Genomic DNA, 7,720 nt, shown 5'->3' with positions numbered 1-7,720 from the left:
CTGTCACTTGAGCTCCTGGGAGACTGCACATGCACTTGGTTTGAATGAAACAAAGTGGTAAACAAGAAAATAGGAATCTGGAAATTGTTTAGTATGAGGGAATGTGTAAATTGACTGCTTCAGGACATGTCCATGAGGGAAGGTTAATAAATGGAAAGTACTGAAACTTCAAGCCAGAGATTGAAGACAATTACTGCACAAATGAAGGAATGGATATTTTTCATTTGTAAGTGAGATCAACATTTCTTTATTGCATTGAAATGATTCAGGGTAAATACATCTGCAGTAAATGTATAAAACAACAGGAACTCCCATTCAGGGAGTTTGGATTGAAGGCTGAATTGAAAAAGCAGTGATGTATCAGGGAGTGCCGGAGATACCAGGAGACTTCGTTCCAGAAGGAAGTTATAGGCCTCAGGACTGCACAGTTCAATCCCACATGTAGTCAGGGGAAGGAGGGTACAACACATAAGGGAGGCAAATGGGGATTTGGAGAATACAGTGGGACAGGAAAACCCTTCACTCTTCTAAACTCCAGTGAGAACAAGGCCAGCCTTTCCAATCCTTCCTCATCACACAGCCCCCTCATTCCAGAGATCAATTGGGTAAAACCCCTCTGAAACACCTCCAATGCATTTATATTATTCCTTCAATAAGGAGACCAAAACTACACACAACAGTATTTGAGATGTGATCACACCCATGTCCAGTAATAACTGAGACATCACAGTCTCACGTTCTGATCCCGAATCACGCCTAATCTTAATTTTTCCAGCGTTTTTAATGTCCATCTTTAATTGTCCTGGACAAGATGGTGCTGAGCCGCCTTCTTCAACCGCTGCAGTCTGTGCACTGTCGGTAGACTCATAATATCCTTAGGAAGGGAATTCCAGGATTCTGACCCAGTGACGATGTTTCCAAATCAAACTGGTGAATGGCTTGGAGAAGAACTTGCTGGGGTGATGCTGCCCTTGTCCTTCTTGATTCAAGTAATCATGGGTTTAGAAGGTGTTGTCTCAGGACCTTTGGTGAATTTCTGCAATGCATCTTGGAGATAGTAAACACAAATGTCACTGAATGCTGGTGTGGAGGGAATGGATATGTGTGGAAGTGGTGCCAATCAAGCGGGCTAAAATTTGATGAACAAAATTTAAATAAAATAACATAAAAGAACCTGAAATGAAATTAAAATAAAATGTTGCTGCTTTTTTGATAAAACATCAATGAACCCCAAATATTAATTGCTCCCTTTTACATGATAGAGGAAAGAACTCTTGTTGGTGCAATTTTTTTTAATCATCTCAGAATATTCAAAGCTGTGAGCACAGAGCAGTCACGTTCCCGGACAAGGTGGTGAGGTCCCACAGACAGTAAACGAATGACGAAACACATCTGTTTTGTTGGCACAAGTTGAATAGTGAGCAGGACACCCGAGGGAATCTTTCAGAATGGGATCTTGTCGAGCCCCCTGAGGTGGGGGTGCTCGGGGTGTGGTGGTGGTGGAGCCTCAAATGATGGAGCCAGAGACTGTGCAACTTTCAATAATGCACCGTGGTCAGCCTGGATTCTGTGTTCTCATTTCTGAGGTGGCTTTCAATCCGATGACAATTTTGACGATGAGGCAGGAGCATTGCCCATGGAGCCACGGTCAGTAACAATGTAAACTGTGTGGCTCTGAAAGCCTGAGTCTTCAGCTCAGCTCGGAAGGATATCATCTCAATCATCATATCTATTTCTGCCCCTCTGCAGGCTGACCGGGCTGCCGGTGCCTTTCCAACACTCCCACATTTCCTCTTGTGTCACAGCTCATTCTCCTGAGGGATAGTTGTACTTGGAGTCGAGACGTATGGGGCTGGGAAACCACAGCAGGTCAGGCAGTTGTGCTCAGGCCAAGGACATGACCTTGTCCCTCTGTCAGATCCACTACTGGGAACTCATGGGTCACCACCGCCCTCTTCAGGACAGTTAGGGAAGGGCAACAAGCAAGGATGGGCATGGGGACGCGAAGCCTCAAGTGCTGTTCTCTGCAGTTTGGGGGCACGCTATGATAGCCGTTTGTTAGATCTTTGAGTATAATTCATTTTTTGCTGATCCCAGTGATAATCCAAAGAACACTTCACCTTTCAGTCTGACAAACCAGGGTCACCCATGTCATAGCTCTGTTTCTGGCCGAGGCTCCAGTCTTTGAAAGAGATGAATTCAAGCCTCACCAGTTTGTTCATTTGAATTGTATGCCATTTTTAAAATTTCTCCTGGGATGGGGCGGGCATTGACGTGTCGGTTATTTGTTACCCTTCCTGAATTGCCCTGGAGATGGCGATGGTGAACCATGTAATATCTGGGAAGCAACTGACAAGTCATTCCCACTGGAATGAATGTAGGTTTATTCATGGCTAATGGAAAGAGTCAATATCCATAATCCTCAGCTGCTGTGAAAGTACTCTATATTTACTAGAAGGGAGTTGTTTCTCTCTGCCCGAAAAATACAAAGTAAGAGGTCGCACAAAAGCAGGTTCTCGCCAACAGGTTCATTTTACATCACAAGCTTCTGAAACGCTGCTCCTTTATCAGGTGTACCCCAGTCCACCATCGACATCCCCACATTACTGAACAGTACAAATAAACTGGGGCTCTGCCAGGATCCATTCGGCTCCATCTGGAGAATCGGGGGGAGAGAGAGAGAAAAAGAGAGAAGAGCTTTCGGACCAGGATACTTATCGCATCACAATGAAAATGCCCTGCTTGCTCTGATATATCAAAACGGAGTACTTTGGTGTGATTTTTGATTGTCTCCAGATTGTGCTTTTCTTTTCATTCTGTGATACACGTAGACATTGTCAGTATTGGGTATCACAAAGTTTGTTTCCTCCATTAAACACTTTCCAACACACTCTCTCCATCTTGCTTTAAGCCTTGTTGACTCTTGGATTTCCCCCTGCTCTCTCACTCCGTCCCGGTCCCAGAGGGATTGATGGCCGGAGTTCATGACCCCGCACTGTGTGAAGGTTGGTGTGAAGTGAGGCCAGTGTGTTGGAGCTTGGGATCCTGCCTCAGGCCCAGGTGTAGGGGCCTGTTAAACAATCTGCACATTGTCCTTTTTCTCTTTCTGAATGAACTGGATCAAGTTGCAGTAACGAGCTGGCAACAAGGTGTCTTGATTAAAATGTTCCCAGCATTAAATACAGAACTGGCTTAGTCACAGGAGATAGAGGACAGTGTTGGAAGGATAGTTTTCAGAATAGAGGGTGGAGACTCATGATGTTCCACAGGGTTCAGTGGTCTTCTACATAAATTAATTGGAGGAGAGCATGACTGGTCTAATTCGTAAGTTTACGGTTGATACAAAGATTGGGAGAGTTGTGGAGAATGAAAAGGTTTGTCAGAGGATACCACAGGATATAGATCAGCTGGCTGCTTGGACAGAAAAATGGCAGATGTAGCTTAATCTCGACAAATGTGAGGTGATGCATTTTGAAAGGTGATGTACAGGTGGGAATTATACCGTGAATGGCAGAATCCTCTGGAGTATTGATATGAAGAGGGATGTGGGTGTGTATGTTCACAGATCACTGAAAGTGGCAGCACAGGGAGGTAAAGCAGTAAAGAAAATGCTTATGGCCTGCTTGCCTTATTGGAAGGGACATTGAGGATAAGGATTGACAAGTTATTCTGTAGCTTTATCGAACACTAGTTAGGCCAACCGGAATATTGCATGCAGTTCCGTTCAGCACACTACCAGTAGGATGTGGATGTTTTGAAAATGGTGCAGAAAATGTTTACCAGGGTATTGTCTGGGCGATTGTGGTTTTGAAGAAAGGTTGGAGAGACTGGCTTAGATTTCGTTGGAATACGGGAAAATGAGGTGTGTCCTGATAGAAGATTACAGAGTTGTGAATGGCATAGGTAGCGTGGAAAATATGAGGCTATTTTTCAGGGTGGATGTGTCACTTACTCAGGGACAGAGGTTCAAGGTGCGGGGGAATTTAAAAGAGATGTGTGAGGTAAGTATTTTACACAAAAGGGCGTTGAGTATCTGGAACACACTGCCAGAGGAGGGGGTGGAAGCAGACACAATAGAATTATTCAAGCATGACTAGGAAGGGAATAGAGGGATATGAATCCTGTCGGTGAAGACAGTTTCTGTGAGGAAGGCCAAAATGTGTCAGCACAGGCTGGGAGGGCCGAAGGGCCTGTTCCTGTGCTGTATTGTTCCTTGTTCTTTGGTCCCTGCCGTTGAATTGGATTCTCTGGAGCCAGCTCCGTATGAAGAGCCTGTTCTCATTCTTTTGTTGAAGTTCATGGGGCAGCTGCTGCTTCCTTGCTACGTCACTGATCAAACCAACAATGTGGAAAGCCTCTTGATATTTTAAATACACTGTCTGCAGGAAAATGTTTGGCCGAGGTTTTAATATTGTTTAATAAGACAATGACTTCAATGCACCAGTGTTGTTTATGGCTCGGAACATTTACCATCATGGTCCAAGATTTAAATGGACCATCTCTCACTCGTGATAACACAGTTTTCAATGTTTCTCTCCCCTTACATGTCATGAAGAGGTTTGCAAACGTGTTTTGATGAAGACAGTACATCTTGAACACCGTGTGATAGAATGGGTGTCAGTTTGAATTCTCACTTGTGATAATACAGTTTTAAATGTGTCAGTGTTACTTTCTCCACTCTCTGGGGGATGTCGCTGTCACTATCCCCACCCCACCCTTCACTCTCGGGGTGATACCATTTTTAGCATCCTTTTTGTCTGAGAATGCCCCTGTTCTTGTCCCCGTTCTCTCAGGGACGGGGTGGGTGTTTCACATGCACCTGGTTTGTTAGATCCATTTACTCTTTTACTCTGGTAACAGTGATGGAGACCATTGTGAAATCCATTGTCAAGATCCCCACCTCGTGGACTGGAGAAGTAAGAACATGCAGTGCCCGTTGGAACAATCTGAATGTGATCAGAGGACAAGGTCAAAATTCATAGACACCAGATTATAGTCCAATAGGTTTATTAGAAAACATAATCTTTCAGAGCCTCACCCTTTCTTCAGATGATCAGAGGAGCAAGCAAGGTGAATTTAATCAACAGAGAAAACAAACTCTACTGTTCATTTCCTTCTCAGTTGACTCTGTTCTCCTCAATGACATGAACAAGAGAAAAGGCAAGAATAAAGAATATCAGGAAACCGCACCAGTGACCTCCGAGTATGTGAAAAATACTTGGTGAGAATATTTTCCTGCTTTTTCAATGTTTGGTATCAATTCAAAGCGGAAAGAATCTTTCTCTCTCCTTGCCTCCTTGAAACGTTTATTGAGATGATCAAACCAAGCAACAATTCATTTGATGGATTGAGGGGATTGTCGAATGATCGAGGGAGGGACTGGGTCAGGATTTCCTGGAATTTAGAAGGTTCGGAGAAGAATACACTGAAACATTTTAAATTCTCCAGGGCCCTGACAGGGTAGATTTTGGAAGGATATGCCCCTACCTGAGTTTGGAGATGCCGGTGTTGGACTGAGGTGTACAAAGTTATAAATCACACAACACCAGGTTATAGTCCAATAGGTTTAATTGGAAGCACTGGCTTTTGGAGAGCCACTCCTTCATTAGGTGGTTGATGAAGGAGGGCGCTCCAAAAGCTCATGCTTCCAATTAAACCTGTTGGACTATAACCTGGTGTTGTGTGATTTGTAAATTTGTCTCCCCTACGTGGGGATTCTACAGCAGAGTCGCAGTCTGGGAATAAGGGGTTAGATATTTAGATCAAAGATGAGGAATGGGTGGCACAGTGACTGGCACCACTGTCTTACAGCAGCAGGGATCTGGGTTCAATTCCACCCTGAGGTGATTTTTTTTTTGTGGAGTTTACATGTTCTCCCCATGTCTGTGTGGGTTTCCTCTGGGTTTGCTAGTTTCGAATCTCAGTCCAAGGATGTGCAGGTTAGGTGGACAGTCCATGGGAAGTGTAGGGTTACAGCAATAGGAGAGGGGTGCGGTTCTGGATGGCATGCTGCTGGGACTTGATGGCCTTATTCCACACAGTAGGAATTCTATGATTCTACATTGCTGCGGGTCTGGAGTCATGTGTCAGTCGGTATGGGCAAGAACAACAATCTAAGGGATATTGGTGGGACCAATGAAGTTTGCCCCCAACAACGATCATCATTAGACTCATAATTTCAGAGTTTTTTTGAGTTTAAATGCCTTGCCAGGATTAGATTGCAGGTATCCCAGAACATTGCTTGGCTCTCTGGATTAACAATCTCGTGATGATACCACGAGGCCACTGCCTGCCGACACGTGGGTTATCTCTATCTTGAATTTATTCAGTTAAAAATCACACAACACCAAGTTGCAGCCCAACAGGTTTAATTGGAAGCACATTAGCTTTCGGAGAACCACTTCTTCATCAGGTGGTTGTGGAGGGTACAATTGTCAGACACAGAAGTTATCGCAAAAGTTTACAGTGTGATGTAACTGCAATTGTTCATTGAACAATACCTTAATTGTTAGTTGAGGCTTTCATCTGTTAGAATACTATGATAGTTTTAATTCTTTCAAGTGAAAATCGCAAAACCTGTTTTTTAAGAGTTGAATTCTCTGGTTAACTGTAACAATGGGTGTTAGCTAGACAATACGTTGAAGGTGTTCGCCCCCTGAGTTCTCGGTTTTTGCCATAGTGTTTCAATTGATTGTAAACTAAAAAGTGCGATAACAGAGTTTTACATGAATTCATGCAGTTCTGGAATCCCCCACTCCAGGGAAAGTACTTTGTCTATTTATCCTATCTATGCCCCTCATAATTTTGTAAACCTGTGTAAGGTCTCTTCTCAGGCTCTGATGCTCCAGAGAAAACAGCCCCAGCCTGCTCAGCCTCTCCCAATAGCGCAAATCCTCCAACCCTGGCAACATCCTTGTAAATCTTTTCTGATCCCTTTCAAGTTTCACAACATCTTTCCGATAGGAGGGAGACTAGAATTGCATGCAAAATTCCAACAGCAGCCTAACCAATATCGTTTACAGCTGCAACATGACCTGCCAATTCCAGTACTCAATACGCTGACCGATAAATGAAAGCATACCAAAGACCTTTTTCTCTTTCTCTTTCTCCCTGTGACTCCACTTTCAAGGAGCTATGAACCTGCATTCCAAGGACTCTTTGTTCAGCAACATTCCCTAGGGCTTTACCATTAAGTGTATAAGTCTACTAAGATTTGCTTTCCCAACATGTAGCACCTCACATTTATCTGAATTAAACTCCATCTGCCACTTCTCAGCCCATTGGCCCATCTGAGCAAAATCCTGTTCTAATCTGAGGTAACCTGGTCTGTAGTTCCCTGGCTTGTTGTCCACGACACCTCCAATTATGGTGTCGTCTGCAAACTTACTAACTGTACCTCTCATACTCATATTCAAATCATTTATATAAATTACGAAAAGTAGTAGACCCAGCACTGATCCTTGTGATACTCCACTGGTCACAGACTTCCAGTCTGATAAGCATCTCTCCACCACCAACCTCTGTCTTCTACCTTTGAGCCAGTTCTGTATCCAAATGGCTAGTTGTCCATGTGAAATCTAACCTTGCAACCAGTCTCCCATGGGGAATCTTGTTGAATGCCTTACTGAAGTCCATATAGATCACATCTACCGCTCTGCCCTCATCAATCCTCTTTGTTACTTCTTCAAAAAACTCAATCAGGTTTATGAGACATGATTTC

This window comes from Chiloscyllium punctatum, chromosome 7 (genome assembly GCF_047496795.1).
Source record: "Chiloscyllium punctatum isolate Juve2018m chromosome 7, sChiPun1.3, whole genome shotgun sequence".
Lineage (NCBI taxonomy): Eukaryota > Metazoa > Chordata > Chondrichthyes > Orectolobiformes > Hemiscylliidae > Chiloscyllium > Chiloscyllium punctatum.
This window is presented reverse-complemented; position numbering follows the sequence as displayed.